The following is a 25,024-nucleotide window of genomic DNA, read 5'->3' on the forward strand; positions in this document are numbered from 1 at the left end:
AAGACGAAGCTTCCATCACTTATTCAAATACGTATCAGCGCCTAGCTCAGAGCTGGTGAATGGCAGCAGGAGCTCAGCAATGTCAGTCCCTTCTTTTCTCTTCACTGGGACTTAATCCCTGGGTCACAGGCACCCTGCTTAACAACAGGGACACATTCTGAGAAGCGTGTTGTCTGGCGACTTCGCAGTTGTGCAAACATCACAGAGTGCACTTACACAACCTAGATGGTAGAGCCCACTGCACTTCTAGGCTGTACGGTACTAATTTTGGGGGACCACCGTTGTCTGTGTGGCCCGCGGTTGCCCCATGTGGTGCATGACTGTAGTCGTAAAACATGCACCCTTGTTACGTTTTTTTAACCTCCGCTATGGTGTGAACATCTGTGTCCCTGGCAAATTCATATGTTGGAATCCAAGGAAGAGGGAATTCTGCCTCCAGGTGGCCTTTGGACTTGAGCTGCAGCATCAACTCTTCCCTGGGTCTCTAGCCTGCCGGCCAGCTCTGCAAATTTCAAACTGCCAGCTCCCACAACTGCATGAGCCAATTCCTTAAAAAAAATGTCTCCCCCACTCTCTCTCTCCATGCACACACACACACACTCTCCCTCTCTCTGTCTCTCTCTCACGGCCAGCCTCCCCAGGATTGGTAACGGTGCTCACAGGAAGCACCAGTAGGCATAGTAGGACTGTTCCTGGACCCTTCCCTGAGGAGGGGCCTTGGGCACCTGAGGCTGGGGGTAGCAGTGCTGTAGAGAGGGAAGGACACAGAGAGGGACCCCCATACCCCCAGTTTGCCAAGGACCAGTGCCGAGCGAGTGCTCTGAAGTTACCGGAACATGCTCAGTGAGCTCACCAGGCTGGACCTCTGACAAATACCCTGTGGGTGCCTGGGATGCTGGAGCTCTACAGATGCAAAAGAAAACAACTTGAACCCAGACCCCTCAGCACAGGCTACATGGAAGAGCCGGACCTGCGTGACTGCAGGTGTGAGGACCAGCGAACAGCAAGAGCTGTCTGGTCATCTGACCTCGTCCCATCTGGTGCTGTGCTCCTGCATCTCATGGTAGGTGTCTGGGCCACCACAGGGCCCTCTCTGCTGTGGTGGCCAGGATGTGAACAGGTAACGAGCTCACGACACCCAAGGACGCAGTGTTAGAGGTCATTCAGAGCTCAAAAGTTTCAACTAGAGCGTTCCATGGGTACAGCCTTGCACATCGATGGGTTAACACATTTTAAGGTGTTTCTGACAAGGAGTAATTTGATGAAAGGTCTTAAGAAATAACATTATTATCACCACTATCAGGAACTTAGAATGGGAAGCCACTAACCAGTGCTGCAGGTGGAAAGGGGTGTAAGGAGTAATTCCTACCTCCCGGGACCTGAGAATCTGACCAGGAGACGGTGCGACTCCCCGGCTGCTGGCGCCAGCAGAAAGGGCGCTGCCACCTGCCACTTGGGCTCGTCTTCAAGGTTCAAGCTACTGCAACACGGTAACATTGACAAGAACATCGAAAACTACAAAACTATTATTTGGGAAGATATGACCATGTATCCGGGGAACTGCAAAGACCCAGCTGGACATCACAGCACTAAGAGAATTCACAAGATGGTGATGCTCAAAGCCAACAGGTTTCTCTTCGTAGGTCTACTCAGAAGAAATGGAAGCGGGAAAATCTCACTCATGAGGACAGGGACAACTACAAATACCTACAACAGTTTAACTGGAAAGGTGGAGATATCTGTAAGAAAACTGCCCAACTCTACTAAAACATGTAAAACAAGTCCTTTGTAAATGGGAAATTAATTACACTCTGGACTGAACGTCTCTCAACTGTGAAGAGCAGAGCTTTATAAAGTCACATGTTAACTTTAATAATTTTAATACATTTCTAATGAGAATCTTCATCGGGTGTGTCTTACGTGTGAGTGTGTGTGTGAATGTACGGCTGGATAATCTGATTCTCAAGATAATTTGGATTTGGGCCCTGGAAGAATAAATGTGTAGGACTAGCCAAGAAGTTGGGAGAGAGAAGAATGAGCAATTTGCTCTGCAGACATTAAAACACGTGCTCAAGTATCAAGGTGGCACCACACTGACATGAGAATAAGTGTGCGGATCAGTGGAATAAAATAGATTGTCCAGCAGCAGACCCCATCACGCCCGGGAATTCAGGGCTGAAGGCCGCTTTCACTGCTGTGGTGCAGAGTGAATTACCTGGTGAGTACGACTGGGAAAATGAGATATTCTGTAAGAAAATGAAGTGAGAGTCCTACCACACCCCACATAAAAAATTCAGATGGATCAAAATGTAAAAACAACTAACTACAAAACGATTACAAGAAAGTGTGAAATACTCATCCTGGGTGTAGATGATCATAAAATCTAAGCTATTTTTAAAAGGTTAATATTTCTGATATGAAAATGGCTCCAACAAATCAGTAAGGAAAAAAGCAAAAGAAAAATGAGCATAGATTATGATCAGATAAATCACAGAAGACATGCGAGTGGAAATAAGTACGTGAAAAGATGTTCAACTTTGTAATAATTAAAAAATTAAAGGGGCCAGTCTGGTGGCACAGCAGTTAAGTTCACACGCTCCACTTTGCTGGCCCAAGGTTCGCCAGTTTGGATCCCAGGTGTGGACCTGTGCACCACTTGTCAAGTCATGTGGGGGCAGGCGTCTCACATATAAAGTAGAGGAAGATGAGCACGATGTTAGCTCAGGGCCAGTTTTCCTCAGCAAAAAGAGGAGGATTGGCAGTGGATGTTAGCTCAGGGCTTATCTTTCTCAAACAAAAAAAAATTAAAAATTAAACAAATTTTTTGCCTACCACATTGGCAAAGGTTAAAAAGCTTATAATACTTATGTTTTTCATATACTGCAATTACGTGTTTATATTGGTAAAGCCCTTCTGGAGGGTAATTTGGCAATAAAAATGCACATACTCTATGAGCAAAAAAAATCCATTTCTTGTAAACTAATTTACAAAAATTATAGTATAAATGCATACATTTGTACAAGAATAATAACTCTGGCATTGTCTGCATTAACAAATAAACAAGTAGAAAACAAGCGATTGCTGAGGATAAATATGTTATGTGATTAAATAAGGGGACATACCTACAGGCCCTGGTCGGGAAAGGCATCCACGGTCTATGGCTTGTCCTTAAGTGCTTTCAGCAAATTATGGAACAATAGCAAACACCTGATTTCACCTTCGATCACAAAACAAAACCAGCAAGAAATCACACCCCCGTCCCATGGGTGGGCTCGGGGCAGGCCGCTCCGGAATAGGCCAAAGCGGCATCTTGATTATTCTGAATTAAAGTCACTTAAGAAACAGTTGGTGCAAAAAGGGCATGCTGACTGTCCTTTGTCCCCCTGAAAGCAGGAAATAAATCTCCCAGGTGAAAGGGACCCTCCTGCCCCAGGAGAGAGAGAGGCGTCCTTCCTGCCGGTGACAGGCACGCAGGGCTGAGAAGGCTGTAGACAAACTCTGCTCAGCCTCCTTCTAATTAGCACCCATGCCCAGGTTTCTTTGTCTTGGTTCTTCATAAAATTTATTCTTTTTCTGTCTAAGAGTTTAAAAGCTGCTTGCTTTGGTCATTTCTTTAGGTCCCATTTCTACGAGAACTTCATACATATGAAATTAAATTTGACGTTCTCCTGTTCATCTGTCTTGTGTCAATTTAATTATTAGATCAGCCAAAAGAACCTGGAAGGGCAAAGGAGGACTTCCTCTCGCCAACACATGTGTGAGTGGCGTGTGCGTATGTGCCTTTTTATGCTTAGCATCACTGGGGCTGTGGTGGGTTGGGGCGTGGGCACCGTGCACACATCTGAGTGGGACTGTGCAGGAGAGGTGAAGGGCTATGCTAATTTTCCTTTTCGTTTGTGCTTTTCTGTAGTTTTTGAATGAGGGAAAATCTTTGAAAGACACGTTCTCGCCTGGCCCAGGGCAGTTGGAGACTGAGGCCAAGTGAGAGATGCAGATGGCGTCCTGTGTGAGGAGGTGGAAGTGTGTTGAGGAGACATCGCCCATCTTCATGGGGGAGCCGAGGTGGCACCGAGTGTGGCTTTGAGGTCACGGCATGGACGGAGGTGAGCTCGCAGTGCTGGTTTAAAAGGCACGTCTGGTCGCAGGAAGGGCAGGTGGCCCCATGTGCCGCCCGCAGGAGGCCGAACTCCCTCAAGGACCTGGGCATCTGCCTGCCAGCACCAGGAGCCAAGTTTCCATCGGGGGCACTCACAGACCCACGTCCTCCTCCCCTCCACACACCGTTTCTCTCACTGACCTCAACTCACGTGGACAAGCACAGCAAGAGCGACTCCTTGAGCTTCACCTGTTTTTCCTAGAATCACCTTTTGACCCAAGAGCTCCTCATGGCTTTATGTTAATGTGGTAACAAGAAAAGTTTTAGATATGACCTTGCTCAGCATGTCAACAATTCTTGCTTTTGCCGTGCCGAAAACATAGATTATTATTCTGGGGATTTTCTGATGCTGGATCATCTCTCACAGGGACCTGCTCACTTAAAGGAGGCCTTGCATCCAAGAGTCCCCTCCACCAGGGCAGCTGCCCTCCCTCCACTGTCACACTCTGCATTCTCCATAAGACGTGGGCACAGCGGCACCTCGCGGGCGGTCGTCCTTCCTCGTACCCCCCACACACTGGGTGGCTCTTGGACACTACCTGCTTCACCCTATGGTCACCTCCCCACCTGTCTTCCAGAAGGCCTGGGGCACGGCCCTGACACTCCGCCCTCACTGTCACTCAAAAGCACCTCCCACAGTCCTCTGGGGTGAGGATCCCAGGCTCAGGAAGCCCAGTGCTTTTGTCTGGAAGGTGCTGTGGGGTGGGACCTCCTATCCCAGCGTGCACACCTGGCCCTCACCTGGTCGCCTGGAGCCCAGCAATGCCTAGGTCACAGGGCGGTGAGGTTGTGACCTCCGGGAGGTGGGGGGCAGGCCCTGCCTTTTTCTAAATCTCCAGGTAAGGAACCACAGCTGAGGTGGGAGCCACTCGTCTTAACTCTTAACCTCCTCAAAGCCCGTCACCGCACAGCGGAGGCTCACAGGATGGGGATCTGCACTGATTCACCAACAGCCGACCACGCGGGTCCTTCTACCTGAGGCAGGCTCAGAATTTACCCAAACCAGCACCGCTGAGAGGCCTTGCATTTACTCAGGAAACCTGGCTCTACGTGATTTCTGAGCTATTAATAACAACAGAGCAACTCCTCCCTCAAAAGATGCCGACTTGCACCACAGAGGAGTTTTCAAAAGAAGTGCTCCAGGCGGTCTCCACACGCAGTTCCCGGGCGCGTGAGGAGGCGCCTGTGGGAGGGGCGCGGCATCCCTCGGCCCTTGGCTGCAGGGCTCCCGGGTGCACATCCTGTGATGCCAGCTGGCCCGGCTCCTCCTTGGAGGCCACGTCCTACCTGCTGCCACATCACCCTTCGTGTCACATAGGGAGCAGCCGCCACACGCGAGCCCCATCCCCGTGGGTGCGCAGGGTGCGAGGCCGGCCTGCCTGTCCTCGGGCATTCCCCGTCTCCCAAGTCAGGCCACATGCGGTGAGATTTGCAGAGAACACATGTGCACCCCACCAACGCCCCGAAGTAGAGAGAGCTCAGGGTGTCGGAGAGCAGTTTGCAGGGTGAAACGGTTCGTAACGGGCACCCTGGGTCACAGGAGAGGAGAAGGGAAACGCTGTCATTCAGATCAGGGTTCCAGACGTGGGTCCCAGGAGAGGTTTTGTCCTCAGGCCTCACCAGCGGAGCTCCAGAAGCCGGGCGCTGCTCACTGGGCTTTCTCCCTCTCACAACCGGCTTCCTGTTTGCTGGGAAGAGGCCGAGCGCCTGCCACATGGCATCTCCTTCCTCGCAGGCAGCAGGGCTGCAGCCACTCACACCCAGGCGTCCATGCCCCATCCCAGCTCTGTGCACTTTCCACCCTCAGCCCCCTGCCCTGAGGCCAGCAGGGTGCACAGTCCCATCTCCAAGGAGCTCGCCCTTTCCAGAGAGAGCACTGGGTGGCCGAGGGCCTGTGAGCACGCCCCCGAGTCAGGTGCGATTGCAGCCCTCGAGCCTAGAGAGCATGGGGTGTGTCACAGCTGGCTCTGCCTCCATCACCTAGAAACACGTGAATAAAGGGGATCAAGGCTGTCTTACTCCATGCGGTCCAATAATAATTGGAGAAATCCGGGTAACACTCAGAACAGAGGGTCTTCATCGGGGGACGGGAGGTCCCCAAATCCCCAGGAGACTTGGGATGAATTTCAGGGATTCCTCTAACTCCTGAAATTGCATGCTGAGTCTTGTTTGTGCCTTTTCCCACAGGAGACCATAGCTTTCATCACAGGGGTCTGTGGCCCCCTTCCCCAAACCAAGACTCAGAACCACCTGGTCAGCCAGGAACTCAGGGCCTGCTGCCCATGGCCCAGGGCCTCACTGTCAGTGGTGACACAGTGCTTTCTCGGGCACAAATGATCTGAGATGGTCGTTGTTTTTCCTGAGGATGAGAAGTAGCCTCCCCATCCTGTGGTGCCTCGTTCTCATCCAGGGCTTCCCACCCCTCCTCCCGGTCAGCACTGCACCCTCGGGCAGCAAGGGTGCCCAGCTCCCTGTTGGCCACGGTGTCAGCTTGCCCTCCTCTAGCTGCCACCTGGTCCCTTAGGAGTTGGTGCTGAATCCTGGAAGATGAGGATCTGGGGTCCACGTGGGGAGGGGGTGCAGTCTCACACAGGCCTGTCCCATCCCAGGGTGGCGGGCAGATGGAGGGCTAGGACGGTTACCCCACCGCTGACAAGGGGAGATTGCTCAGAGGTCCCTGGAAGTGGCCCTGAGGCGTCAGCGAGACTCCACTGGGCAGGGCCTCCTGGCTGACTCACCACAGGGCAAAGGGGAAAGGGCATGCTGCTCTCAGCAGGATCACTGCTGATGTTGACACACCCGCAATGCAGGGAGACAGACAGCCCAGGGCAAGGAAGGGCCCCGAGAGTGGAGGCCACACGGAGAGACGACGGCCTCTCTGTGAGGGCCTCCTGCCCCGTTCGCCCTCCTGAAAAGTCCTGATCTACAGGAAAGGACTCCCTGAAGCACGAGAGACGCAACTGACACAGAGCAGCCGGGGCCCAGAGGGCTGTGGCCACCTGCAACGGCCATGGCGGCAGACGGCGGATCACATAAGGGGACGGTGTGGACGAAGCCCAGAGATAGCGTCCCGCCATGCCCGGCTACAGAGGAGTGGCCACAGTGAAGGAGCAAGCAGAGGCTCCCGTGCTTGGGAGGGCTGGCGGGTCCTGTCAGCTCCACCTGAACTAGGTAAACCTCCTCCTCAGACCCAGGAAGGAACGGCGGTCACGAGGCCCTCTGGTCTCTTCACAGACTGATGAAACGGGTCCCAGCCGTCCTTCCCCAGCAAGCCTCCTAACGATGGACGGACACTCCAAGGAAAGGACGTTCCTTCAGTCATAGCTCACATGTTTCATGAGGAAGGCGATGCCACTTGGGGGCATTTTGGGCCCCAGGTAGGGTGTCAGCCGGGGCGTGTTTACAGTCACTCACAGTCATGGCTGCTACGTCCACAGGGAACCACAGGATTCACGGGCTGGCAGCCCCAAGTCAACCAGGAACTATTTATCAAACAGCTAGACGAGGCCGTCACTGTCCTTGTTCCTGGGACCGGAGAGAAGAGTGAGGTACCACCTTGCTCTCCAAAAAAAATCTAGTTGGATCGAGGAAACAGTTAAACTGGAACAATCTTGGGTAGCAAAAATTGGCGCAAAGCAAGTTCTGATTACAGTTCCCATAAATACATGGATCAGTGTGAGGACAAATCAAGGAAGCGGGTCACGGCCAGGGCTGAGGCTTGAGCTAAAATGCTTGGGATTTAAACAGCACCAAAATCCCAACTTTCAACGCTTACCACGGCTGTATCATTGAGGCTTTATAACTGAAAACAAAAACACAAAGAACCTCCCATCCTCAGTTTCGTGTAAAACGCGGGATCAGTGGAACCTTTAGTATGAAGTTAAATATGTGATGATGAATCAGCAAATATGCACAAACATGAAACCAGTCCCAGAGAATATCTCACTGCAGACACACAAGTCAGCTTTAAGGCTGCTGCTCGTTCAGCAGAAGAGCCCTGGCCTTACTGCTAGAACAGCATGCTCACGGTGTGTGACCAGCGCAGACTGTGCCCCAGTCCTGCTCTGGCCTGGTTAGATGGGCTGCCTGAGAAATGGCCCAGTGGGGCTGACTGAGGCTGTGGGATTGACTCCTGTCAATTGAGGGTCGAGAGACTGTTGGCCAAAAGTAGTCCCAAGGTTCAGACAGGAGGGGGCAGCAGAGAACAGCCAGAGAAGCTGTGGGCACCGCGTGGGGGGGCAGGGAGCGGGGGGAAGATGATGGTGAGGTCGGCCGGGAGGAGGAAGGTGCGCAGTCAGATGGGCCCTGGGAGACGGGTGAGTGGAGGCCAGATGGCGGGCCTGGGCAGAGCGCCTTCCATTTGGGTTGCCTCACTCAAGATCTCGTGAGACTGAGTTTGTCACCCAAAACCACACCTCTGCCTCGTTTCGAGTGCTGGCCTGGAGTACACGGTCCTAGGTCTTCATCCCTGTCTGCGACAAAGCCGCACTCGCGTGGAAAGTCAAGTATCGACCCTCAACCACTGATGAGCTAGTCCACCAGCTATGAATCTAGTGAATTGTACCCATGATTTTGTTTCCATTAAGAACATAAAAAAGATGTGGTAACCATCTCCTGAATATGCAAACATCCTGGAAAGTTGTCCCATCACTTGAAGATGAAGGAAACGCGTCTGTTCTAGCACGACCATGCCTAGCGAGACCCCGTTAGTGCCTTGGCCCACCGAGTTCTTTCCTGGGGTTCACCGGCTGCTCTCAAAACCCTGGATTTTGGGCTTGCCTACTGGCCTTTAGCTGTGGTTTTCCAAATTCCCTCCTTGTTTTTGAAAATTGAACATTGACCTGTCTCTCCCATTCTCTACAATTTCTAGAAGATCACCCAGAATTGTTCCAATGTTTTATCATAGATCATCTGGGTCCCTTGAATTCCAGCTCCCACAGGATAGGAGGCTGGGCCTGCCTGGAAGCGGCAGGTCTCTTCCAGGTGTGCTCACCTGGCATGAGCTCCAGGGGCCCCAGCCAGGCTTGTTCTACCCCGTCCGATCTTCTTTCTTCCTGATAGAAAAAGTGAAACTAAATTGTGCCACCTCTCTGTGTGGACACCCTGACCATGGCCTTGGGCAGCGGGCATCTCCTCACTCTTTTTCTTGCTCTGACCACAACTGTCAAAGTTTTGTGGCTCTTCTCACAGGTCCCATCTCAACTTGGGCAAAAACTTGGACAGACGCAGCAGGATAGGTTTCCCACTTCCCTGCCCACTGTGGGAGTGGGGCACCTGACCGTGCCCTCTGAAGACCCGGACCCCAGACCCGGTGAGCACTCTGAGGATGGTGCCCATAAGATGGAGAAGGAGCAGATGTGTTAGTGACATAATGCACTGGAGTTGTTTCTGGAGAGGAGTCAGGGGCTGTTTTCCTCCTTCCCATCGTCCCATTCCGCAGGGCTCGATGCCTGTCTCCCACCCCCTCCCCACCGAGGTATACCAGATGGTCTTGTTTGATGCCACGGAGCAGGAGCCCAGGGAGGGGGATGCCTGGACACGGGCTCCTTGCTGCCCTTCGGGATGGGCTATCCGGTGACTTGTCCAGCATGACCTGCTGGATCCTCAGCTGTGTGGGACTGTGTGACAGGAAGGTTCCATTCCAGCAACTGGACCTCCCGAATTGCATGGCCACCACTAAGTGCACGGCTAGCAGGCTACACTGGACCAAGCTGGCTTCTTTATCTTTATTTCTAAATTTATCTACGCATCTCTGCTTCTTTCTTTGGGTCCCACTGCTTCTTCATCTTCACTGGTATCCTTTGCAGTTTCATACTCAGAGCACCATCTTGAGATCTTCCAGAACATTCAGAGCCACCTCAACTTCCAAACCTGGAACTTCGGACCCTGCTATCTTCTCTGCGATCCACGGTCTGTCTTCCTACCCTGGTTTCTAGAATTATCTGTCTGTCTCTTGGATGTGAAGTTGCCTCTGAGACGAACCTGTGATTCATCACCTCCAGGAGAAGCCAGGGGTGCCTTCTCTGGCCCTTGGCCCCTTGGACTAAATATCTTGTCACCAGGCTGATTTTCTCGTCTGCATCAGGAACAGAGCAGCTGTCTCTTCTGCCTGACTGTGCAGTCGCCAGCGGTGTCTCACCTACACGCCTGTGCACACGCATACACATGCACGTCACTTCTCCTAGCTGGAGAACCTCGCCTCCTTTTCATTCCTTGAATAGGTTATTTCCTTCTTCTCCTAATCACAAAACCCATCCCTCATCTTAATGATGCTGTTGAGAGAGATATTTATACCCTATAATTAGAACTTCATGTTCATTTTATTAATTACCTCTTCTCTGCCTGTTGATAGGAAAAATATCTGAGGCTATAAAGTATGACAGCCTCTTCTCTACTCCATGTTTTTGAAGATGATAAACCCAATCAGTAGATTGCTGGTGGGGTTACAGATGGGGGAGGTTTGCCTTCCTTCCCATATTCAGTGTGATGCCCCCTTGGGGTGTCCACTCATCTTCAGGGGCGCAGCTTCTTACCATTTGTGTCCTGGACTCAAGTCCACCTCCTAGAGCATTGCCATGGAGCACATGGCCTTCAATGCCGCCGACATGGCAAGGGCGCATTCCCCTCGTCCTTTCTTATCTAAGTTCCTAATTTAGTCCGAAGAAGTGACCAAACAGCCTTGACCTCCAGTCCCTGGGTTCTCGTCCCAAATGTACTGACACCCCCAGTCCCTGCTGTTCGTTCTTTCCTGTGTGGCAGAGAGCGGACAGCCACCATGATGGGCAGGGCGCTCTGTCCCTCTGGCAGTCATTCCCAAGAGGAATCAGGCTGGCGTCTGGCAGTGCTGGGCCTTCACAAGGAGACACCACTACTCGGCTGAACCCTCCGCGACTCCCCTGACCTGTGCCTTTTACTGTCTGTGGACGTGGGGCGCAGGTGCTCACCTCGTGGGGCCCCTCCTGATCCTCGGCGTCACAGGTCCTGTTCTTGCCCAAGGAAGGGGTCCCTGCCAGGAGGTGCGTCCTCCCTTGTCTTCTCCACCGTGGTGATCAGCCCTTGACACTGATTCTTCTCCACCTCTTCAGAATGTGCACTTGGTAGATCCTCTTTTCATTTGACTCTGCATTCCACCGAGATCCCCTAGCTCTCTGGATGGGTTGCAGAGTGCACAGGTGGTCCCTACCCTTTGCTCTGCTTCAGGTAGGGTGAGAAGCACTCAGCAAGACACAATTTCAGCTCCGGCAGGTGCAGCTCCCTCGCTTCATGTTGCCCTGGGGTCCCTGGGGGCTCTCCCTGGGACTCACCTTTTGTGGCTGTCCTTGGTTCCGAGCTCAGAAACATCCCTCTCTAAGTCATTTTCTTTTCTCATTGCCCCAAGTGAACAACGTCACTACTGTTCCTATCACCGAATAGCAGCACCTCTTACTAAACACTTCCCATGTCTCAGGCCCATGCTGGCCATATGTTAACTCTTTATCTTTTACAGCAAACCTGTGAGCTGATCATTGTCATTCCCATATATCGTACGAGGAGACTGAAGTCAGGAAGGATGAGGTGATGGGACATCTGATTGCTGTTATACAGAAAGCCAGGAGTGGTCCAGGAGTGTGGCCCTCTGAGTCTGTGCTGGTTACATCAACGACGCCTTCACTTCATAGGCTGAGTGGCTGGCAGTGGCCACAAACCACCACTAACTGACCCCTGCCCAGGAGCATCCTGGAGCACCGCCAGATCGAGGTCCATCCAGTGAAGCAGTGAGGACTCGCGGCCCTGCCTTCCGGCCTCAGCTGCACGGATGATCTGGGGACTCAGATCCAGGCACTCGACAAAGTTTCTGCCTCCAGGCCTGCAGTGGCATTGATGCACATGGCCGACACTGTGTAAACACTCGCATGAAGTCCTGCGATTGCATGGGCTGCCCACAGTGGTCTTGCTCTGAGACCTAGACGGGAGTAGGGTCTGGGGAAGGCAGTGGAGCACGGGAGGCTGCGCAGGAGCCAGGTGCCTAACAGAGAGGAGCTCAGCGGGCAGTCTGTTCCTCCCTGTCAGGAGCCAGAGGGAGAGGTCAGCCGCAGGGAGCCTGGACGCCCTTTAAGAGTGCCGGCGTCAGGGGTCTTCCTTTCTTTAGCTGTGCCTGCCCCACATGAGCCCCCCAGACTCTCCTGCTCTAGGAGATCACAGGAGAACAGATGACTGCAGTGGGCAGTGAGGCGTGACCTTGACGTCAGGAGGGGCAGCGGCCTGGGGGCTAGGGGCGCTGGACCCCCAATTGAGGTGGGACCAGAAGGAGCAAAGATGGGCCCTGAAGGTGAAGGCGCTGTGTGTTCGTGAGAAGGGGGCAGCAGGCCCGGCTGGAGGGCTGAGTTGAGATCACGCTCACAAGGGTGGGAAGAGGGGGCGGCTGTGGAGCACAGCAGCCAGGAGACATACTGAAGTCAACGGCTCTCCAAATGCTCCACAGGGCTCAGTCCTGGGCTGCCTGCTTGCCTCTCCCTCTAAAGACCACCTGGGCACACATGACCCCCATGTGGATATCTCTTGTCTTGAGTCCTCCGCTAAGCTCAAAATTTGCACACCTAACTGCTTATGATAAATCTGCATTTGGACACCCCGAATGTAACCTGGCAAAGCACGGCTCTTCATCTCACTGAAAGAACTGACCCCAGCCTGGCAGCCACTTCTCAACACAGGGCATGGCCATCATCACCATGTGGTCCAGCCCCAAACCCAGGCCTTCTTAGTCCCCTTGTCCCTGCAGCCCCCGTGTGCAGCCCGTGCTGTCAGTTGGTCCAACCTCCAAATGCACACATGGAGCATCTGTTTATTCCCTTCCCTTTCCTTGCTCCAGTCTGGTGGGTCACAGCGTCACAGCTCCATCGGCTCCTGGAGCCGTTGAGTTGCCTCCTGTCTCCCATTTTTCTCCACCAGTCCCTCCCCTGCCATGGAATCCCAGGGGTCTTTCAAAACCATAACTTCACACTCAGCACCCCTGCTGGCTTTCCATCCTGTTGGGGATGGAATCCGAGGTCCTTTCCGTGTGTAGTAGGCTGTGGGGACATGGTGCCCTCCACTCTCTGGCAGGTCTTCCTTCTGGTCCTTGGTCTGCGTTTCCTCTCCTTCATCCTTTCCAGGTGAGCGTCTTCTTATCACTCCTGGTCAGCCCAGGCTCATGGCTCAGAGGTCTCCCGCCTCCACTCAGCATCTGTTTCACATCCCTCTGTTTATTTTATTCGCATCACTCATTATCTGAAATCACCTTGTCCATTTACTTGTCTGAAACGTAAGCTGCATAACGAGGTAGCTCTCACCGGGTGTCCCCACCTGGCCCCCAGCTCCTAGAACAGACCTGGGCATTGGGCTGCTCACAGCTGTGCTGAGCGGAGGGATGGGCGTCTGTGTGCATTCTGGTGCGCAGCCTGCTCCTTGCAGGAACGCCCTGGTGGAGATGCTCTGTGTGAACAGGTTCTGGCTCTTTGCCTCTTATACCTTGTTCATTTAAAATTTAATCAATACCTTGTTAAAGAGAGGGTTTTTTTTTAAAAAGGACTTTTAAAATATGAATATCCAATTCGCAGCTTGTGCTTCACAGCGGTATTTACGGGACATTGGAATGCATTTTGCACGTCTAATCTGATTATGTGACACAGGTAGCAGTGACTCCACATCAGAAATTGAACGAAGACCAGGAGAGTAATTGATTCTGCTCGGCCCTCCCTCGGAGATCTGTCTCCCAGCTTCTCCTGTTGGAGCAACAACAGTAAATCAGGATAAATGCCATCGCTTATTGAACAATGTTTTCCCATCTCGGGAAGACTGGCCGTGATTTATTCTCTGGGCTAGTCACGTTGCGGGAGTGCGGCCGGTGAGTTCCTCATTACTCCATTGGAGGGGGATGTTCTGCTCCCCTCTGGGAGCCGCCACACAGATTTTTTTAATGTCAAACCCTACATGAAAACAGAGCACAAATCCCCATTTCTGCCCCACTGGGCTGAGGAATCTGTGGGTGACAGGGTGTAGTAAAAACACATATTTAGCCTGCTCGAAAACAAACATTATCTTGAAAGAACGAAGGTGGGAATGTCTTAAAGACACATAGACAATTACTGACTCTCGAGGACAATCTGATGGACACCATATTATTCATTGCCGAACGACAATTGAGGAAAATTCGCAGGAGGAGAAGCGGCTGTTGATTACCTCAACGAAAAGTGCGATTCGGCGTCATCTGGAAGAGAAAGGAAACCGCTGGCTGGGGTGAAGAGGCAGAAGATGTGGGCTGAGCTCTCGGTCCTCAGCTCATGGCCTCCCTCCCAAACACTCATGCTCTTCTTGGAAACCAGCGTGACGTGTTTTACTATCAAATAGTTATTCTCATGTAGTTTCAGAGGCCAGAAGTTGGAAATGGTTTTGCTGGGCTAAACTGTGGTGCTGGCAGGACGGCACTCGCTCAGCCTGCAGGGACCAGTTTCTGGGCTCACAGCTCCTTCCCCCATCTCAGAGCCAGTGAGGCTTCCCCCTGTGACTCTGCTTCCTTCAGGTGGCCCTCTCCTCCGTGAGGTAAGGACACTTCACTTGAGACCTAGCCCCTCAACATGTCTTTGCTGTAAACTGTAGGTTCCAGGTTGTACGGTGGATCTCTAGACCTTATTCATCTTGCATAATTGACACTTTATACCCATTGATTAGTAACTCAATTGCCTAGTTCCCCAGCCCATGGCAACCACTATTCCACTCTCTGCTTCTATGAGTTTGACTATTTTAGATATCTCACATAAGTGGAGTCACACAGTGTTTGTCCTTCTGTGACTGGCTTACTTCACTCAGCATAAGTCCTGTAGGTTCATCCATGCTGTCACACATTGCAGGACTTCCTTCTTTTTTACGGCTGAATAATATTCCTTGTGTGTATGTGTGTGTGTATATACCACATTTTCTTTATCCATCCGTCCATTGATGGACATTTAGGTTGTTTCCACATCTTGGTTACTGTGAGCAGCGCTGCAATGAACATGGGAGTGCAGATATCTCCTCAAAATCCTGATTTCCATTCTTTTGGATGAATAGCAAGAAATGAGCTTACTCATCATTTGGTAGTTCAGTTTTAGTTTCTTGAGGAACCTCCACATTTAGCAGCATTTTGGATCATTTTGCATACCCACCAACGGTGCACAAGGGTTCCCTTTTCTCCACTTCTTTGCCAACACTTGTTATTCTTGTCTTTTTGATGACAGCCATTCTGAGGGGCATGAGGTGGTGTCTTCTGGCTTTGACTTGCATTCCCTATGGTGAGTGATGTGGAGCGTCCTCTCAGGCGCCTGTTGGCCATCTGGGTGCCTTCTTTGGAGACACGTTGTAGTCCTCTGCTTGCTCTTAACTCAGGTCATTTGTATTTTCCTATGGAGTTGTAGGGGTTCCTTACATATTTTTGATATTAACCCTTTATCAGATATATGATAATATTTTCTCCTAATCTGTAAGTTGTATTTTCACTTTGTTGATGGTTTCCTTCGCTGTACAAAAGCTTTGTCATCTGATGCAGTGCCGCTTGTCTATTTTTGCTTTTGGTGTCATGTTTAAGAAATCATCGCCAAGACCAATGTCATGTAGCTCTTCTCTATGTTTTCTTCTATGGATTTTATAGACTTAGGTCTTATTAACCCATTTTGAGTTGATTTTTTGTATAGTGTAAGATAAAGATCCAATTTCACTCTTTTGCATGTGGCTGTCTAGTTTCCCAGCACCATATTTATGGAGGAGACTGCCCTTCCCCCACTAAGTATTCTTGGTGCCCTTGTCAAAGATCAGTTGACTGTATATGTGTGGGTTTATTTCTGAGCTCTCTATTCTGTTCCATTTGTCTATATGTCTGTCTTTATGCCAGTACCATAGTGTTTTAATTACTGTAGCTTTGTAGCATATTTTGAAATCAGGAAATGTTGCATGATTTTTTAACTGGCATTCTGGGTGGATTTTTCATGAAAGCAAAACATGTCAACTTTTCCTTTGTAATTTTTTCATTTCCAACTCACAGCTTCCTTAGATAGCGAAATAAACATTTTCTAAGAGCTCCTTGGGAGAAGCTATCGAAATCATTTGGTATAAACTTATGCAAGAATGGGTAATACTGATGTACCCTTACATATTTAGAGTTGAAATAAAGATCTTATTATGGGAAATTTAGAAACTGTGCAATCTCGGATTCCCTAAGAAATAGGCGCAAACCCTTGTTCTCCAAATTTTTATTATTCTTAATCATGTACAGACTACATTGCCCCACTGGAGGATGCACCCCAATGTCATAGTTTGGTAGTGCCTAACTCTAAAGGTCAGAAAAGATGAATTTCCTAATTCATGAAACAATTTGTTAAGGTTGGGATTGCTCCCAGAGAGAACTTTCAGTTCCCAGCCAATAGCTCCTGACGAGTCATGATATGTGTAGGTGAGCACAGGTGTGCACACATGCACACTCTTCCCTCTACCTCCCCTCCTGCCCTTCTGCCCTCTCCGGTGGACACCAGCAGACCACCATTCAATCAGAACTGAAGACCTTCTCACTCTTTATGGAGGCGTTTTTTTGTAGACAGCTCTGATGTCACCTCCCCCACCCCGAGTCCTACCTCCAGGCCAGGGCTGGGCCGCATCCAGGGTGGTCACTCATTTTCTCTCTGCTATCGCCATTGTCACCCATGCTCCCTGTGTCATATTGGCTTCCACCGTCCTGAGATGTCAGAGGGCCCAGCGGGTCCTGTGGGCCAGCTTATCCCACAATGGTGGGACGAGGGACAGAAACTGCCTGGACCTGCTCCTTTCAGCTCTTGAAAACAAGCACAAAAGCCACCAGATACACTGATAGTCACACCAACGCTCTCAGATACAGTTTCCACTAAAACCAGAAAGGCGCAAATTTCAGTAAGAAATAGGATCATCTCTTCTTCTCTAATAACAATAATTATTAATTCCCCTCCTCCACAGTACTTTTTATAATATGCATTTGGAAGGTCTTTTTAAGACCTTGTTGTTTCATTAAGAAGCAAAGAAAAAATATATATATAATATCAGCAACTCAAGGTTTAAAGAAAAGGGAAGGGATGTCAGCTTATCAAGAATGAAACGTGGCTTATTCTCCAACAGTCTAGTTAAAAGTTCAAAGCACATTTTTCTTATAAATAGGCAAGAGAAAAATTCAGAGAGATGGGAAAGGAAGAAATAAGATTTCAAAACGTGCGAAGATTTTAAATGGGCAACAGGGAGGCACTGAGATGCATGGAGCACGCATCAGACACACGGCCCTGGTGTGTAACACACAGTAAGACTGTTCTGGTGTCAGTCGACGGTTCCCTGGCCTCGGTACCTGTTGAGGGGTCGGGGAGGGGAGGGACTTGGTTAGTATTTAAGTAAAAGGGAAATCTTAGCTAATAGCTCACAATTGTAACTTCAGTAAAAGGATCACATTTTGCAAACTAGAACAGAAGCAACTGAACAGGGAGAGAAACAGCAAGAGCGAGAGGCCCAGGTGATGGCACTGTGGACCCCACGGCGGGTCAGGGGAGCCTGGCTTTGTTCTAAAGAGCTGGGAGGGCCCGAGCGCAGCTGGTGAGCTCTGTCTGGTTCTGCCGTTCCACGAGGACACCTTGGGCTCCAAGATGGGGAACGCTCAGGGCACCAGTTGGGAACCTTCACACAAGCCGAGGCTCCAATGCACAGTCCAGGCTGACAGCAAAGCCCGGAGGATTCTGTGTTGGTTGCTGATGCTGTCCCAGAGCACGCAAGACTTGCTTACTTCCCTGCCTGAAGAGGAGCAGAAGGATGTGCGCATGCTGGAAAGCAGAATGTCAGGAGCCATTAAAAAACGTGTGTGCACGTGTGTATGTATATGCATCTGTGTATGTGTGTGATTATTTGTATATGTGTGTGCATACAGATGTGTGTATGTATGTGTGTGTGTCTGTGTGTGAGTGTATACGTATAAAACTCTCTCCGTGTCAGCACTGAAAGTCCCCCATCCTGGGAACCAGCCCCAGGGAGGCTGGCGTGGCTGGTGACCCCATGGCAAACGCACACTGTTCATCAGCGAGCCCCAGTAGGAGGGTCCCAGGACGCCCAGCAGACACCCTGGCAGCCAGACGGCCTTAATTCTAGACAGCGACAGGGCCCTGAGCTGCTTGGGCTTCTCTTCGAGAGACCCCCCCTCCAACCCACATCCCAGGCCCCCTCCCCACTACCCCAGCTGCAGAGCTGACTGTGGGGGCTTAGGACTGAGCCCTGAGGGCCCAACAGCAGGAAGATGGGTCTTTGAAGCCACATCTTACATTTTAAAAATTGGTGTGTATTTTGCAATCTGCTCTACAACATAATAATCTATGCACATTTTAATATGTCTATGCATGTTTTAGTATGAAAATAACTTTACCCCAAATCTTTGTGTTAAGTCAATGTTTCTGTCCTCGGTTGTTGTTTGTTGGCACAGCACCAGTACCAGGGTCAGTGCGTCATTTAGAGGATTCCAAGTTCAAGGGCAGGACTTGGCCTGTGGCTACACCCAAACCCCAATGACACTGGCCAATCCATCAGAGTTTAGCGTCAGCAGTGCCAGCCACTGAGCAGGGGGAGCACTGGAAATAGTCGCTTGACGATAAATGCGAACCTGCAGCCGAGTTCCAGAGTGTGCAAGCCAGCATTTCACGGGCTCTGAAATGGCTACGAATCCCTAGAAAAAGGAGCAGGTGCTCCTGGCTCCCGGTGGGGTCTCTGCTCTAGACAGCTTCCCGAGCGGAGTTCAGCAACAAGAAACTTCATTGGAGGGGTTCAGATTCACCTTCTGAATCCATTTCTTCTGCCTGCAGGAGGTGAGTGCTATTTCTGTTTCAATCCTGACGATGCGCCCGAACGTCCAATCTGTGCGCCCGGGACTGCAGGCTCACGAGTCACTTGGCGGCTCGGCAGGCATTCTGGTCGTGCCTTCTCTCCCGCTGCCAGCCCCTCGCCAGCCCTCGGACCTGCACTTAGCTGGCGGGGGGCCGCAGATCCTGTCGGCTGATGGGCTGGACCCAGGCCAGCCAGCCTCAAGGACTCGCAGCCTCTCCTCTCTTCTCCTTCCCAAGACAGACAGGCGTGTGCGGGGCCTGCGGGCGTGCGGCGAGAGGAGGTGCTTGAGAATAACAGACAGATGAATGTTTGTGGAACAGCAGCTATTTCAGGCACTGTGCTACATCTCTAATTTCTCACTATTTTAGTAATTCTTCCTGTCAATTCTGGTAAATAAGCATCATGAGTCTCATGTTTGACAGAAAAAATACTCCCTACAGTCAGAAAGGTCAAGAAATTTGCCCAAGGTCAGATAGCTTTTAAGTGGGACTTAGATTTGAACCAGACAAACCCGCTTCAGAGCCACTCGTTCTGGCTCTCGTCACACCATCTCCACACGCTGAGGACGTCTGGCTTCCAGGAGGAAACCACACAGCTGTCTTCAGCTGCTGGTGGGGCTGCTGGCTGGGGGTGCTCTGCAGACGGGCTGAAACCACCCATCCTCGGGAATGAGTCACGGCTTTGGGGTGTTGTAGGCTGAATTGTGTCCCCCCAAATCCATATGCTGAAGTCCTGCCCCTCAGGACCTCAGAATGTGACTGCCTTTGGAGACAGGGCCTTTAAAGAAGTGACAAAGGTAACATGAGGTCGTGCGGGTGGGCCCTCATCCAATCTGACTAGTGTCCTTATGACAAGAGGAGAGGAGGACACACACACACGAGAGGGACAGCCACGTGAGGACACGGAGAAGACGGCTGTCTGCAAGGAGAGAGGCCTCAGGAGAAACCGAGTCCCAACCAGCCTGCTGTTTGAGGCCCCACAGTGGGGACACTGCGGAGCCCCCGCAGCGTTCTCAAACTCAGAGGGGCTTCAGACTCCTGAGGCTTCCCTCCTTTGCTCACTTCACCTGTGCCGTCCCGGGGAACAAACGCCCTGCCCAGGCGGACACAGAGGCAGCCGCAGTCACCTTGGCTTCTTCACGTGCAGAGCGGGTGACACTGTCAGGGGTTCAGTCTCTCAGGAACCTTCCAAGCTTTCAGCGTTTCCATGGGGTTGAGAAATAACTTCTGGGTCAGGCGTGCTGTCTCTGAGGGTTCTGACGGTACTGGGCGGCCACAGGGGCAGGCAGGGCTGCTGAGGTGGGTGTGAGCCTCACAGCACAGACTTCCACCAGCTTCTCACGGAGCAAACTCAGCCCGGCGGGGAGAGCCGTCTTCCTGGGATCCCACGGAAGGAACCCAGCGGCATCAGTGGGTATTGGAAGTTGAGTGGACTTGAGGTGGGGAGTTCTCCATTCACATTAAACCACAAAAGCTTTCTTGGCCCATTCAGGAAGCTAGAGAATTGCCCCTTATCTGGGTCAGAGTCTCCACAGGCGTCGCATCTCTCCAGCGAAGCCATCCTCACAGCCCCCTCAGCCCCATGCACCACCAGACCTCAGGATCCCGGGTCTCAAAGCCACTCCTCCCCACCTCCCAGGGGTGGGCATCCTCTGGGCTCTTCCTCTTGCTGGACTGTTGTCCTGCCCCCAGCGGCCACTCCTGACCGCCCTGCATCGCCAGCAGGCCTTTATCCCAGACTCCACGTCCCCCTCGGATCTAATCCACAGCCCAGTGTAACGTGTCCGAGCCCGACTCCTGATGTCCCCACCTGCCCCCACAGTTCCCATTTCCAGAATCTTCTTTGCTTGTTGAGGCCCCAGACTTAGGGCTGGGAGAAGTGGAGCCCCCTCCAGGTCACTCTCCCTCGGTGGGACGCTTGGAGATCTGCGCCCCTCTCTTCTTGACCCCACATGCCTGGGTAAGTGCCCCTGACTGGTGGTCTGTCCTGACCCTCAGTTCTGCAGAAAAAGGGGGTCCTTTTAAGGGCAAAATACCATTTGCCCACAGACTGCAAGTCTTCGTAAGCCTGGTTCCTGTCTCGAGAACCACTGACTCCCAGCAGAGGATGTGCCTCCAGGAGCTCCCGTTCTGCAGTTCAGAGCGCTGGAGTATTTTTAACACCAGTCACACAGGAGGGTCGGATGGCTGCAGAGCCCCTGGGGAATCCAGAGGGGCCAGGAGAGACCCCTGGGCCAGCAAAGCAGCCCTCGGATCGCAGCTCTGTTGTCAGAGCCGAGCCCACACAACACTCAAGCTCTCAGGAGAGGACCGCCAGCCCCCCGGGCCCCCCGAGTGTGGCAGAGCCTCCCTCCAGCCAGCCCACCCTGGGTGCCCAGACCCGCAGGAAGCAGACACACGTGGAGGTTTTATGGCTAAGGATGCAAACATAATGTGTCCCCCAACTTCTCAACCTACTCACTAGGTCTTTCTGCTGTTTCCACCAGCAGACAAAAGGCAGCTCTATTCGCCCCAAGCCCCAGCCACAAGCTGTGCTTCTTGATGGAGAAGGACCAAGACCTGGGGCCCCTTCCTCCGGCTCCTGGGGGGTGAGTAATGCCCTTCCTAAGGGGTCACATAATCTGCAAGGACAGCCCTGCAGAGGGTGGGGCACCCAGCAGGGCCAGGAGTCCCGAATTCCAGAGCCTTCTTTAATCACAAGGATAAAGAACACAGGATTAATGAGCAGCTGACTGAAATTATCTGGAATTTTTCCTAATTGTGAGAAGAAAGAAATTGCCAGAGGGGACTGGGGAACTACGCAGTGGCTGAGAAGCTGGTCATCAGAAGAATGAAAAGATGACGGCAGTCCACTCTGGCCCTCCGCCTTTCATTACCCAGTGTTGCCCTGAGATAACCAGGTATTCTGCCAATTTCCACTTAATTTATAGCAAGGGAGGGCTGTAATTTCACGCATCTGACCCACAACAGGATAAAGGCAGGGGTTCACGCAAGCAGAGCCTGACCTCATGGAGAGGGACCACTCTTCTCCCCGTGGTGGTTTCCATCTGGAGCCAGCATAGTGCAAGCTGGGGTCTTAGTGGAAACCCAGCCCCTCCCTCCCAAATCCAGCAAACCTCATCTTCGGCTCAGAAGTCACAGATTCCTGTTCACTTTCCACCCTCCTCCTGGCTAATTATTTGAATTGGGCCCCCTCCCTCCCCATAAACTTCTGTAATTTTAAAAAGAGATAACTGGGTGATTGACGGGCGATGGAGGAAAAATGACAGCAGCGTTTACAGGGTGTCAGCTACGTACCGGGCACCTCACTGAAAACCTTACTACATTACATCATCCCTCCAGAACCCAAATGAGCAAAACCCTGTAAACACACATTTTAGCAACCTGAGTCATCCCGGAGATGGCAGTGACCCGTCCCAGTCACTCGCTGGCTGGTAAGAAGTGTAACTGCACTGAGAGCCCGCCGATGGGCTCCAGGACCTGAGCCCCTCCAGCCTCGCTCCTGCGGTGGGGGAACATGTCCATCACGGGGGGTGAGAGCTCGGGGGCCAGGAACGAGGGGGGCGGAGGAGACGGGGAGGGGCATGAACGCAAAGCAGAGGACAGACCAGGGTCCGACAGCAGGTCCAGGCGACAGCATGTGAGATTTGAACAATTTGTTAAATTTTAAAGCTCAGTAGACGAAATCTGGTGAGCCCACTTTTACAGAAAAGAAAGTCCAGTTGTTTAGGAAAAAGACCAAGGGAAACCCCCGGGAGTACGGGCGGCAGGTCACAGGCGATTTCAATCGTCTTCTTACGGCATTTTCGAAACCCTGGGAGGATCACCCGCCACTTTTCCTTAAACGGCACTATGGCTCAGGACCACAGAGGGAGGGACGGCGAGGATGGCCAGGATGCCGAGGAAGTGGGAGAGGAGCCGGGAAGGGGCTGTCCACGTGCAACCTCTGGGGCACCCCGCTCGCTGTCTCCGGCTGGTGAAGGGCTTGCTCACGGGCACCAGCTGCTGGGCCTCCTGGAGTGGTCAGCCAGGCACATGCCGCACAGCGTTTCTGTAGCACCGACGCCTGGTTTTATTTCATTTTTTTAAGGAAAATCTCAGCCAATGTGAAGGCAACCCACCAAGGGATGTTTTCCGCGGGAGCTCGGAGGCTGGTGGTTACCAGTGAGGGCGGCTGCAGGGGGATCCTGAATACAGGCGCAGGAGGCAGAGGCCTGGGTTGAGCCCCTGGTCAGGGGGCCCTCAGGGAGGTCTCTTCCTCGTCTGGGGAATGGGCAGGCCTTCCCTTCTTTGAGCCATGTGGAGACGAGTGGAGATGGTGCTGCCACAGCATGTGGTGAGGGCATGTGGAGACGGCCGCCAGGGTTAGTCTCGGGGCCTCCTGCTGACCCCCGTGGGGTCGGTGCCACCAGGACTGGAGAGTGAGACCCAGGTTTGGGGGCTCAGCTGGAGGGTGCCTGTGCCGTTAGCTGAGCTGATGGGCAGAGGTTGTCTGAAAGCCCGCGATGGGAGCGCTTCTGCCCTGTCGCGGGCGGTGTGGCTGTCCCGGGAGCAGGACCCTCCCAGACGCCCCACCTCTCGGCCCGGGAGGTCCTCGGCGGGCTGGTCTCAGGCTGGCCTCTCGTCCACTAGCGCCCGCTGGGTAGGATCTGGAACCACGCAGCACTGAGTTTCCTTCTATTTCTGTCTAGTTGCTCATGGCAACCTGAGATGCGTCAACTAACAGCGAGAGATTACAAAGATGCTGCAAGCAGACCTGCAGAAGGTCCCCGGCCGGCAGGAAAGCCACCACTGATTCAGAGGGCGATCTGGAGACACAGGGACCATTCTTCGGCCACTTGGGAATGTCCAGAGAACCAGAGACCTCCCATGGCCACCCTGCAGGAGGCCTCGCCCAGGAGAAGTTTTGGTACAGACGGTCAGGAAGGCAGGGGGAGCTGGGGAGAAGGAGAAAGGGTGCCTGCCCACGCCGCCCTGGGCAGAGACAGTGGGCAGGCCCAGGAGGAGACCACTGAATTTGCAAAATGAAAAATATGCACAGATTTGTAGCTGAGTCTTGGATACGCCGGGTCCTAGCTCCACTCTGGGAGCCTGGAACAAACTACTTGACTCAAAGTGCCTTCTTTTTCCCTCATACCAAACCCGATAATGAGGATCATTGGAGGAAGAACACCACCACCTCATTGGAGGCGCCCCTCCCTGCTCCTTCCAGGGCTTTCACAGCCCGCCTTCACGGCATTCTAGGACTGTCCACTCCCCTCCTTACTGCACAGCTGCGGACACTTGCGTGACCTCCTCACATGCAAGTCAAGCGCAGAGTTTGAAGCTCACAAGACAAGCAGGGCTCTGCCCCACTTCACGTGACGGGGCCTCAGACAGGAGGGCGGGGCTCTCGAATATTCCACAGCTCCGAAGGCTTCACATCCCACTGCCTCCCAAAGCCACTGTCAGGCCGCAAACTTCATTTTAGCCTCCGACTTCTTTGGCCGCCTCTCACAACATGACGTGTGAGATTGTCTCGCCAACTGTGAGTCAGCACACACGATCAGCCGACACGTGTCCACAGAGAGATTAGGTCCCAGCTCACTGCTCCAAGTGCCATAAACAGGAAGCGGGTCACAGTCATGCAGAGCAACCGGCTTGGTATCAGAAGACCCTCCAGGTCGGGGGAGGCTCTGGGTTGAGGTGGGACGTGGGCGAGGCAGTGACCAGGAGCAGGAGGCCTGACTTCCGCAGAGCCCAGTGCTGAGGGAGCCGGGAGGCGTTGACACATCCTGGGCTGCTGCCACCTCAACAGCTTTCCTGTAGAAGGCTTCCAATGCGAAAATTTGCTTTACCAACAAATATATAATGGACTTAACTCATTCTGCGGAGTGCGGATTAGGTCCTTTTCAACTAACTCTAATTTGTAGACAACTAAATCTGTACATTTTGACTGTAAATGCTCTGGAGTTGTAACCTCCAGGCTCTGTGTCTCCCGCTAGGATGGGAGATGCCGCTGGAA

General features: G+C 52.4%; 1 protein-coding gene and 1 long non-coding RNA gene across 6 annotated transcripts in view; one reads left to right on the plus strand and one right to left on the minus strand.

Moving 5' to 3' along the window:
- The window catches only part of PTPRN2 (protein tyrosine phosphatase receptor type N2), a 945,556-nt gene that overhangs the window by 215,327 nt on the left and 705,205 nt on the right, over positions 1-25,024 (minus strand). The window lies entirely within an intron of this gene.
- Positions 18,795-24,885, plus strand: LOC139046121 (uncharacterized). Its single transcript, XR_011505687.1, has 4 exons — positions 18,795-19,002; positions 21,507-21,608; positions 21,789-21,920; positions 23,712-24,885. It is a non-coding gene; the product is annotated as an uncharacterized lncRNA (long non-coding RNA).

The sequence above is a fragment of the Equus asinus genome, chromosome 1 (genome assembly GCF_041296235.1).
Source record: "Equus asinus isolate D_3611 breed Donkey chromosome 1, EquAss-T2T_v2, whole genome shotgun sequence".
In the NCBI taxonomy this organism is placed as follows: domain Eukaryota; kingdom Metazoa; phylum Chordata; class Mammalia; order Perissodactyla; family Equidae; genus Equus; species Equus asinus.